This window comes from Epinephelus fuscoguttatus, linkage group LG20, assembly GCF_011397635.1.
Source record: "Epinephelus fuscoguttatus linkage group LG20, E.fuscoguttatus.final_Chr_v1".
Classification (NCBI taxonomy): Eukaryota; Metazoa; Chordata; class Actinopteri; order Perciformes; family Serranidae; genus Epinephelus; species Epinephelus fuscoguttatus.
The window spans coordinates 8,478,639-8,490,566 of NC_064771.1; positions in this window are offsets into that span (position 1 = coordinate 8,478,639).

An 11,928-nucleotide genomic window follows, 5' to 3' on the forward strand; every position below is an offset into this window, starting at 1 on the left:
TGTACCTTACTATCTGTACATCACTTTCTATTCTTTTTACCATATATGAAACTAATTATCTAAGCATTGCGGTATGTGCTCCTCAGACTTCATGTCTCTTCCTCTTCTGTACTTCTCCACTTCTGCAAAGCAAACACATTCAGATCAGCTGAAATCATCTCAGTATTCTCATTGTTTACACATCTAAAACTTATATAGTGAAACACAACTGATAGTAAAACACATAAAATCATTCTATTCCCAACAGTCCCCCTTTTGGCCTCATAGGACTGAGGCCACTTTTTTTTTTCAGTCCCAATGTCTCCAGGTCCCCCTTTTTAGGTCTTGTGATTACTGCACTTTTTGTTTCTTTTGAAACAAAAAGTTATAACTCCCCCTTTTGGTCTCATACACATGAGACCACTCATTTCTTTATTTTGTATTGCAAAAAGGTAAATATAAACATGTAAAATATAAAAGTAAATATGGAGTGTAAATGTTCTGCAAGCGAATCTTTCTTGTATCCTGGCTTTATATTACTCAAACGTACTCTGGGCAAAGTGTTGCTTCAGAGGAGCTTCTAACCTTCACATTGATCACAGGATATCTTTACCGCACTTATGCTGAACTAAGAGTAAATGTAGGTGTGAGTGAGTTGTTTTTTTTTTGTTTGTTTTTTTAGTCTTTATTGTCTCTTATGTCTTCCAGTGTTCGGGCAGGTGTCTCTGCCACTGCACATTGACTCCAGTGATACCATGTGTCACCTTTTCCCTGTAGTTTGACGGCGTGGGACGTCCGTTCCATGACTTTGTAGGGGCCAGTCCACCTATGCTCCGACCACTTTCTTTTAATCACCTTGAGCAGGACCCACTCTGATGTTGGGTGCCCCTCTCCTTCTGCTCCCTCCTGAGCTGTGGTCACCTGTTTGGAGAAAACTGACACCAATGCTGTTAGTTGGTCATAATACAGTTTATATTGTAGAGGACTTTCTTCCTCTTCTGTAGTTTGAATCCCAGCTCCCGGTCCTGGGAACTGTTGCCCTGTTTTCAGCTCATATGGAGTAAAACCTGTCAGTGAGTTAACAGAGCTCCTGATGGATAATAGAGCTAGGGTAGCGCATCCACCCAAGTCATTTTAGTCTGGGCACAAATCTTGCCTATTTTTCCCTTAATAGACTGATTCATTCTTTCCACTCTGCCCTGTGACTGAGGATGATAGACTGTACCAAATGTATGTTTTAGTCCCAATGCTCTCTCTACTTCTTGTAGATCTCTGTTTTTGGAATGGGTTCCGTTGTCGGATCTGATTCTTTTGGGAAACCCATGCGTGGGAATGTATTGATTGATCAGAAATTTGATTACTGTCTTTGCATCCTCTGATTTGGCAGGTATGGCTTCTGGCCAACCAGTGTATGCATCCACTGCCACCAGAAGACACCTGTATCCTCCTCTCTCTAGCATGTCTGTATAGTCATTAATGACCTCTTGACCTGGGAGTTTGGGGGGAAATCTCCTGATGTGGTTTCACCGTGGGTCTAACATTGTATTCTGTACATATTTTACATTCTCTGATGTGATTCTCATTCATGGCTGGCAGAAAAGGGTGCCACCAATGAGTGAGACCTCGCACCATTTGCATCTTTCCACAATGAGTCACACCATGAGCTTCTTGAAGGACTGATCTCATCAGCCCTGGGGGCAGTGCAGGTCTCCCGTCTGGGGACCCAAACATACCCTCTGTCTTTACTGCTCCTCTTTCTCTCCAGACTGTGAGCTCCTCTGGAGAGGCTTTCTGCTGTTCTGCTATTAACATATTTACATCACAGGGCGGCAGGAGGTTATGCACTGTTCTCTCTGTTTGTAGCATTACATACTGCTGACTGTATCCTGCCTTTCCTTTGGCTGCCACATCTGCTGCGTCATTCCCTCTGGAGACAACTGTCCCTGTTTTGTCATGACCCTTGCACTTAATCACTGCTACCTGTGCCGGCTTCATCAGAGCCTCCCGTAGTCTCCTCATGTCCTTCTCATGTTTACTGGGGGTCTTTGCTGCTGTTAAAAAGCCAGATCTGATCCACTGTGTCATTTCCACATGGATCACTCCTACGACATAGGCAGAGTCTGTGTAGATGTTCACTCTTTTCCCTTCTGACCATTCTAATGCTGCAATCATTGCCTGGAGTTCAGTCAATTGAGATGATTCTTTTCCTGTCACACTTTCTGTAATCACTTCCTCAAACCCTGTCTCTGTCTGTCTTACGACTGCATATGCTGCTTTGAGTCCCTCCGTTGGATGTCTAAAACAACATCCATCTGTGAATAATGTTTTTACACATAGGGCCTAAGTCTTTAGCTTGATGTTTTGCATGCACTGCCAAGGATATGTGAGGAGGCTTCCGCGCCGCCTCATACCACTGCAATTGCTCTGAGGTCAGTTCAACAGCTGCAGCCACTCCCTCATTTCCCACCAGTATGCAGGTGGATGTTATCTCCTACATTTTCCCTTCTATCTCATTATAAAATGCCTGTTGATACAGCTCGTCGCCATTCCTGTCATAATAAAGAGTTACATGGAGGGGATCGAGGAGGCGTGTAGGGATTTAATGACTGAACCCAGGGACGCCAAGACTGATAGAGAGTGCCAATGCCAGGCGTCTCCATGGTTTCTGGCTCGAGAAGGCCCCAGTAGATATCAGCCCAATGTCCTTCAGCCGTGGGGGAGGTATCCGCTGATAACAACATTTGCGAGGAGGAATGCACAGTTGTTAACAAGCAGTTCACAGTGTAGCCATTTGGGAAGGTCACTATCAGCCCATCCGGGTGCAGAGTATGGAAGCTCCACACTTCAGCAGCACATCTCTCCCCAATAGATTCACAGGGCATGACAAAGGAGAAACACATCTGTGTGAAAATGTCTGTTCAGCCAGGAGTATGGTGGTAGTGAGTGGTTTGGTGAGCGGCAGATTTTGTGGTTGTCCCGAGAACCCAGTTAGTTCAACTGCTGAGGATGATATTTGGTGTTTAGACACAGGGAGATTCAAGGTGGCTCCACAAATAAAACACCCTCTACCGCCCTGACCCCCTCTTGGGCCGCCACGATCCCCACCCCTGCCTCTGAATCCTCCTGTACCTCCTCTCGAGCCACTCCAATAGGGAGGCGAGGATCAACCCACTCTGGGGTCGGAAATAGATCTGGAGTGTGTATGGGGAGGCGGAGGCTGCTGAACCGTCTGATTGGTTGATTTTTTCTCTGCTTTTTTGCATCGTTGGTTTTACGACATGTATCTTCCAATTGGAGTTTCAACAGCTGAACCTGTGCTGACTCTGTACTGTCCTTCTCTGCCTTTCTCTGAAGGCACTGTATATGACTTCATTAATCCTGTAAGCTTCACTGCTCTCTCCTCGTATTCTTCCCCTGAGTCTGTGTCTGACCATATCTGATCTCCCTCATCGTCTGCTTCCTGTGTCAGTCTCTTTACATGTGCTAACCCCTGTCTTATTTCCCTAGTTACTTCCTGTTTAGCTTTCTCATACTCCTCCTCATCCACCACATCTGCATTGATCACTCCCTCCTTAATCACCAGCAAAGGCATTTGCCTGTTGCTCCCCAAGTATGGTGGTGGAGATGGGGCTGTGGGTGTCTGAGGTAGCTCGGGATACAATCTATTATGGGTGGGCTCTGGTGGTGTCGGCGCAGGAACTGGCGCAGGAGTTGGCGGAGTTTGTTTGTCTCTGTTTTTTTCTTTTTTGTGAGTCTTATCAGTGTGTTTCCAATAAGCCATGGCAGTAACTGCCATCTGATGGAGCAAGGCGCGTTTACGTTCCTTCTCCTCCTTCTGGTTTTTTCCATTGTCTTTTTATGAGTTCTGGTTTATTCTCCTTTTTTTGTATGTTCTTCCAAATCATCTCTCACCTTTACCTCTGCAGCCAGCAATTTCTTTGTAACATTTACTGCCTCCTCATCGCCAGGAAGCTCATTTTGGGCCTGTAATGCCTTCCATAAATCATCAAACTCCTTAAAAGACTTATTTATTTACACTCCCAATATCAGGGTGGTTCTGCGGACCACTGAATAGATGTCTCAACATGAGCGATAGTATTCAGTGTTAGGGATCACATGGAAAACGCTCCCCTGCCCGCAGAACTCTGTAACCTCTTTTTTGTGTTGTAACAATCAACACAAAGGTCTTTCAACCTCAGACAACCCGTGTCTTCAGACTATATTCTCAGCTGTCCAAGGGGCAACCTTATGGGTTTCCCCCCGAGCTTATCAACCTCAGGACACTCGTCTTTTTCTTTTTTAGAGACTAGATGGAAAACCTAGTCTCAGGGCTTTTCTATGTTTCATATTTAGGAGTCAAATTTATGATTTGCTCCAGGGCCTTACACCCGACTATGTTTCATATTTAGGAGTCAAATTTATGATTTGCTCCAGGGCCTTTCACCCTGTCCTGTCGAGGTGTTGACTATGTTTCGTATTTAGGAGTCAAATTTATGATTTGCTCCAGGGCCTTTCACCCTGCCCCGGGGCATTTCACTTTTGTTTTGTTTTAATTTTATTCCTTTACGTTTTAGACTAGGAGACTGTAGTAAAATGACAACACAATCTTTTAGCATTTCCAATTGCAGAACTTCGATAAAACAGGCGTCTGCTTACCTTTTTCTCAGGCCGGCCAAGTGTTGTCACGATACTGTCGTCCTCCGCTGAATAATCTTTATTCCATCACTTCTCCATCTTCATCACGTCGGGGTCACCAAATTGTTGGACTAAGAGTCTCATCCTACTCTCTAATGTGCTATGTGTGAGCTCAGTCCTGCGTGTTCTTTAATGAAGCAATAGGAGAAGATATTCGGTCTCAGTTAATGTAGTTTATTAAGCAGTAAAGGAATAAAATTACAGAGCTCTGGGTCTCAACTTCACGTCCCTGACGAACAACAAAGGTGTGTCAGTTCACGAAGTCTGACCTCCTGTCCTTTCCCTGACCCAGTATATTTGAGCGTAACAGAGTGTCATTGTGCACGCAAGGCGTTGTCCTCTTCTCATTGGCAGTTCCACTTCCTCCTTCACCACACCACGCCCCTGCCTCGTGTTAATCTGACTCCTTCCCGCTGGCGGTGGGGGCGTGGTTCCTGTTTTGAAAGACAAGAGAACAACACAACTCCCTACACGTGCTGTACCTTACTATCTGTACATCACTTTCTATTCTTTTTACCATATATGAAACTAATTATCTAAGCATTGCGGTATGTGCTCCTCAGACTTCATGTCTCTTCCTCTCCTGTACTTCTCCACTTCTGCAAAGCAAACACATTCAGATCAGCTGAAATCATCTCAGTATTCTCATTGTTCACACATCTAAAACTTATATAGTGAAACACAACTGATAGTAAAACACATAAAATCATTCTATTCCCAACAATAAACAGAGATATCAAAAATGTAACAAAAGGTAGTCCAAACCAAGAGTCCGAGGCACTCTGGGGTAGTGTAAAAATCCTTTAATGAAGCGGGGATATCAATGCGTTTCGACTATGCAAGTGTTCATCAGAATATGAGGATACAGATTGCACACAGGTGTTTAAATTATGTCAAGCATGTGTTGGAGATCATGTGATTAAGTCATGTGACCAAATTGTCAGATCACGACAAGATAAAACAACTGAGTATGAATGTATAAATCAAAGCAGTAATCAATAAACCATGTGACCAGTGAGATGACAGACCATTAATACATGAATCAAAACAATCATCAAATTTATATGTCCAGATTGTCACGATACGACAAGAAAAAAATAATAACAAGACATAGATGTATAAGTAGCAGCAATCATCAAAATCATGTCAGGAAGTTGCAAGTAAAGGTAGGTAGCAATGTGTAAATCACAACATTCATCAAAGTCATGTGACCAGGCTAACTGAATACGACAAGAGAAAGTAACAAAGTATTAATGTATAGTTCACTAGCAATCACCAAAATAGTAGGACCGGACTGTCAAAAATACAACAAACCATAAAAATAAGCAGTGTTGGGGGTCGTTACTCAAAAAAGTAATGTTTTACACATTACACATTACTTAGGAAAAAAAGTAATCCCTTACTTTAATTGATTGCTCCCTGGAGAAAGTAATTAGTTACAATACTCGTTACATTACTAGTTACTCTGTAAAATTGCCTGAAATGCATTGTCACATAATTTGCCAGTTAACGATATAGCATTAAACCTTGCATATGGGTAACAAACCTAAGGTAGGTATAGTTACCTAGATGGATATACCCAGAGTCGGCTTCACGAGGGGGCCCCACGGTCATTTAGATCATTTTTGCATATTAGCGGTATGTTCATCAGATAAAGAAAAAAACTTGAATTTGTAAAATACTAAGCGTGGTATCAATACTTAGTAGGACAACGGAGTTGTCAGCAGTGTTGTGCTGCAGAGTTGCTGTTGGGTCTGTGTCTGTGTTCTGTGTTTTTGTTTTGTCTGTCAGCTGGCTGAGGCAGGATCTTCTGTCATTCACGGCACCTGCTTCCACTACCCACCTGCTGCTCATCAACCTGATTGCCACTACTCACCTCCTCCAGTGTCTAAACCCGGTTTGCTCATCCGGTCCTTGCCAATTACTTTCAGTGGTAAAACAACATCCTGGCCTCTAGTCAACTATCTAGTACCTTTTGCTGCATGTATGTTTTGAGTCTCTATGTTTGGATTAATTTTCCTCTGTTTTCTCCCAGTACCATCCTGTCGCCTGCTTCCCCGCTTCGGCCAGCTCTGTTCCCACATTCCTGGTTCCGGTGTCCTGACAAATAGACCTACCGCCATAGGCATTTCTAGCCCATTTCTGGGGGTGCTGAAGCACTCCTAAATTGAATCCCAGCACCCCAAAAATTTGAGTCTGCACAGTGCAATGCGCTGCCTTCCAGAGTGGGTGATATGCAGTAGTGGTGTTAGTACCTGGCTTAAACCAGGATATGTGGCACATTTCTTAACTTCTACCACTCAATACGAACACATTATTATCATTACCAGTCCTCATTTTTGCTGCATTCCTGTTGCACAGTTCTGGTCACTGTTTATGTTGTTAGGTAGGAGTTAGCTAACCTTTTTTCTAGCTAGGAAACGTTACAGGTGGTCAGTACCACTGTCCTCTGTTTGAATTGGAATGAGAGAAGCTAGCTGTTGTGTCATGTGCATGTGTTAATATTAAAGCCAAGGTGCTACGACTAGCTAACTGACTGGATGCCCATTAACATTATAACTCCCATTGTGTGTGTGTGTGTGTGTGTGTGTGTGTGTGTGTGTGTGTGTGCATACATTGTACCATAGGCAGGGTTGCCACTCTTTTATTATTTTATCATTATTATTATTTTTTAGATTTCAAGCACTTTTCTTTTTTGAAGTGTATTTTTATTTATGTATTTGTATTATATAATACAGACAAGAAGGAAAAAGGCAGAGACAAACACTGAAAAAGTCAATTACTGTTAATGTGTTAATGTTACATGTTGTGCATTGCATTTCAAATAAAAGTCCAAAAAATAAGTCCAAGGTCCATTTTTGGTATTTTTGCCACTCACTATAGGGGGCTGGTTTACTCCAGAAGCATACATACTGTTTATGTGTATGTTGAGGAGCTGCTGTATCAAAATGAGTTGTCTTCCCCCAGAAATTAGGGTTACAATATGTTTCTTTTATGATTCCAGTCCATTCGTCTTTTGCTGTGGCTCAGCACCTTTTAAATAACCTTTATCAGATTTGATGGTTTAGTCACAGACTTTCCCAAAAAAGTGTTGTGCTTTTTTTTCACACACATAGGAATGAAATTGCATTAAAATGTACAAAACAGTGAAATTTATCTTGCCTGGCCGGGCAGCTGTCTGGGTGCTCAGTACCCCTAAATCTCTGATCCTAGAATCGCCCCTGCCTACCGCTCAGAATGACCTACCAACACGATGTGCGCATGTGCAGAGCAGAAAAAAAAAAAATTCCAGAGGACATGCCCAAAATTTTAAACTACCCGGGATCTTCGCAGGTAGGAAATATCTATCAGAATGAACTATTACCTCTATAAACGTTATTAAAAATATGGTAGCTCATTCTGTCAGGTAGGAAATATTTATCAGAATGGACTGTTACCTCTATAAATTCCTGACAGAATGAGCTACCATATTTTTAATTACATTTATAGAGGTAACAGTCCATTCTGATGGATATTTCCTACTTGACAGAATGAGCTACTCTACTTATAACCACATTTATATAGGCTGTATGTCTGCTTCTTACACATATCTGACCTGAGTAGCTATTAAACAATGTTTTTGCCAGGGTAGGTCATTACGAGTGAGAGGCTTAGTTCATCAGAGTAGTCTGACAGGATGAGCTACTGGTAGCTCATCCTGAGTGGGTAGCGCAAACTTCCACAACACCGGCTCTGGACTCCTACTTTTTGTTTCCCTGTTTATGGACCCTGCTTGGTGAAAATAAACTCACTCTCCTTTTTTGACACAAGTCATTGTGGATCCAGTTCTTTTGCTAAAGCCTCACAGTTGCAGAACAGAGTAGCGGAGTGAGACGTCTGTCCTCACTCCTGCTACCTGCTGTAAACACATGAAGCTGCTCCCATGTCTCCCCGAGTCTCAGTGCTTGTTTGCGGCAGAAACTCTCCCATCCTCTGGCTCGTCCCCGCATCTGTGTTCACCGCTGACAGGTGTTGTGCCGTATTAAGCACGCCTGCCGTGAAAAGCCCCCCTGGTCGCGGCGGGAACGCATATTCCCGTGACCAGGGGCGTTGCTAGGAATTGAAAACATCGGGGCCTAGCCCTGAAGTGGTAACAATTTTTTACCTGGGGGTCCAGGGATTTTCTCCCCCGGGAAAATTTTGAATAATTCCCTTTTAAACACATGACTTTAGCCCTATTCGCACGGGATTAGTATTACCTGGGGACGTCTGGTAATTTGTAAATTACCCCCCACGTCTGTGTTTCTTGCAGTGCATTCGCACGGGATAAGCGAAGTCTGTATTTTACTCGAATATACTGAGATTACGGCCCAGATATGATGTCAGAGATATGCACATCATAACATCCACTGCTGAGTTGCCAACCGCCAATAAAATCCGAAGAAGAAGAAGACATCTGCTGCATAAACATAATTTGTGCTTTCCAAAACCCTTATACATCACTGTTAAAAGCTTATGTTGTAACAACACTATTGTTAGGGTCTCGTTAGGTTTAGGCACAAAAACCACTTGGTTAGGTTTATGGAAAGATTATGGTTTGTGTTAAATTGATCACTTTTAACGTGGTATGTGTTAGTCGTCATGGCAACAGTAAATGAAATGTCAAAACAGCAACGGAACTTCGGAACAGTCGGCAGTTGTTGTTGGGATAACGAGCTATCAGGGCGTTTGTATTAAGTCTGTTGAAAGATAGAAAAATGTTCCTTACCGCATGCTGCTACGCATGTCATCCATCTCAATATCTTTAGAAATTTCGCTCTTCTGATGGATCTGAGCTTGCTGTTTCTGCGAATGGGTCTCCATATACTGTGTACCGAGATGATGAGACTCCTGCATTTGCACCTAAAATGCTGTCAAAACTGTCATTCATAATTTCCACCGCAGCCTCCATAATTCAACCGGGAAAGAGGTAGAAAAAAGGCGCGCAATAAAAACAACAGCAACTAAAATACCCCCCAGTCACTGAGATGCAGATTCGCACAGGACTAGTATTATCAAACGACGTCTGTGTTTGGCGAAATATAGTAGGTAATTTGCGGTGGAGTTTTTACTTTACAAATTACAGACATGGCACATTCGCACGGGATTAAGATCACAGACATCCTCCGCAATTATTACAAATTACCAGAGGTCCCCAGGTAATACTAACTCCGTGCAAATAGGGCTTTTGACGTATTTTGACAAAGACTTCTATTGGGCTGCTCAAATTGTAGGTTAAAAACCCGAAAGTCCCCCAGTTGGGGGACTTTGAGAACGACTTTGCAAACACAGAGTGAGATAACGCAGTAATCACGAGGAATATAGTGAAGCTGCACATCAAATTAAACAGCAAACCTGAGCTACAAAACCCTTTTTACATGCCCTAAATAAACAACAACCAATAAAACACCATACAGCACCGATATCCCGACCCACTCGGCATATTTCGGGCTCTAGGTTACCTCGACGCCACGTTATGCAAAACACATGCCGTTCATCTCAATTGAAAGCTGAGACTCCGCTGTTTCCACACATATGTGCCAAAACGCGCTAAACCAAACCATCAGAGAGCTAGAGGTCAAAGAAAAACAACAACAGAAATCTTTTCGCCAAAATATATTTGTATTATTTCTCTTACCTTGTTGTTTTTGCCGGCACCTCCCCCACAACGGCGTTCTGCTGACTCTGATTGGCTTACAGTGCTGTCAATCTCATTTTAGTGGGTATAGCGTCATTCTATTGGCTCTATAGAATCAAACAAGGTGTCAATTACTCAAATCGACCAATCTGTTGCAGAGATAGAGCCTCCAAAGCACAGAAGAGAAAATCTGCTTCCCATTTAGATGATATGTGTGTGGTCAGTTTGGAGTGGGAAATACATGACAAAAACAGAACGACAGTTGTATGTGTACAAGACTAAAACGCGGTCGCTATGTGCTGGCCACCAGTATGCACAATAAATACACTTGTAATACAGAGTAGCCTGCTGCCTTGCGCGCATCAGATTCAAGCTAACATTAGAGGAAGTGGTGGGGCCCCTATTAAGGGGGTTTCAGAGCTGCGGCGCTGCAGAGGTGCCGTTGCACTGGGAGGTTTAAGATGGTTGTCATTGCAAATGTGTCTAATAGAGGGAATCACCTTGTTGTTTACAAATACTTCCGGGTAGAAAACCAGCAGAATTTGAGTGGCCATCGGAAACCATTTTCGAGTTCAGGGGCCCCAAGCAATTGCCTGGTTTGCCTGTCCTGTCTGGGTGCCCCGAATGTATTTTCGGTGATTCACAATAGGTGTGAATCACCGAAAATACGTTTGGGGCTAGAGTCAAAACATCCGGGGCTGAAGCCCAAGAGAAAATTCTTGGTGACGCCACTGCCCACAACCAGGGGTGCTTTCACGGCAGGCGTGCTTAATATGGCACAACACCGACTGGGCCCCCTGGTGCCCCCTGGTGAAGCCAACTCTGGGCATATCCATCTAGGTAACTATACCTACCTTAGGATTGTTCCACGTATGTAAAGTTTAATGCTATATCATTCACTGGCAAATTACGTGACAATGCATTTCAGGCAATTTTACAGAGTAACTAATAATGTAACGAGTACTGATTTTGTATACTAATTACTTTCTCCAGGGAGTAATCAAGTAAGGTAAGGGATTACTTTTTTCCTAAGTAATGTGTAATGTGTGATACATTAATTTTCTGGGTAACGCCCCCAACACTGCTTCTAGTCTGTAGCTAGCTTATTTCACTATGGACATTAAGCTAACAGGTTCATTTCTACCACTCAGACTATAGGCTACCCACCTTTCTTGGAGAAAAACTGGCTCACATATTGACCCTTTCTTTTGCCTCTCCTCTCTCTCTTTCCTTTTGTGAAAACCGGATTTTCTGTTAGTATTAGGTAGCATGATGATGGCTGTAGCCCTAGCGCAACTGCTGACTGCTATTCATGACTAGGCACGGTCACAGTTAGTGCGCTAAGGCAGGACCAAACCATTTCATGCAGATACAGGGGGGTGGTCAGTCAATATGGAGGCTGACTTTCTGATCAATGGGAATATTTAACTTTTACTGCCAAAAACAAGTAAAAACAAAGAGATCATAATTTTATTACTATATTTGAAAAAAAAAACATTTTTTTAATGATGATGGTTTAATAATTTTATATTAATTTTTACCTATTCCCCTTGTCCCCCCCCCCCCCCTTATACAGCACCAGTGGCTGCAGCACCCAC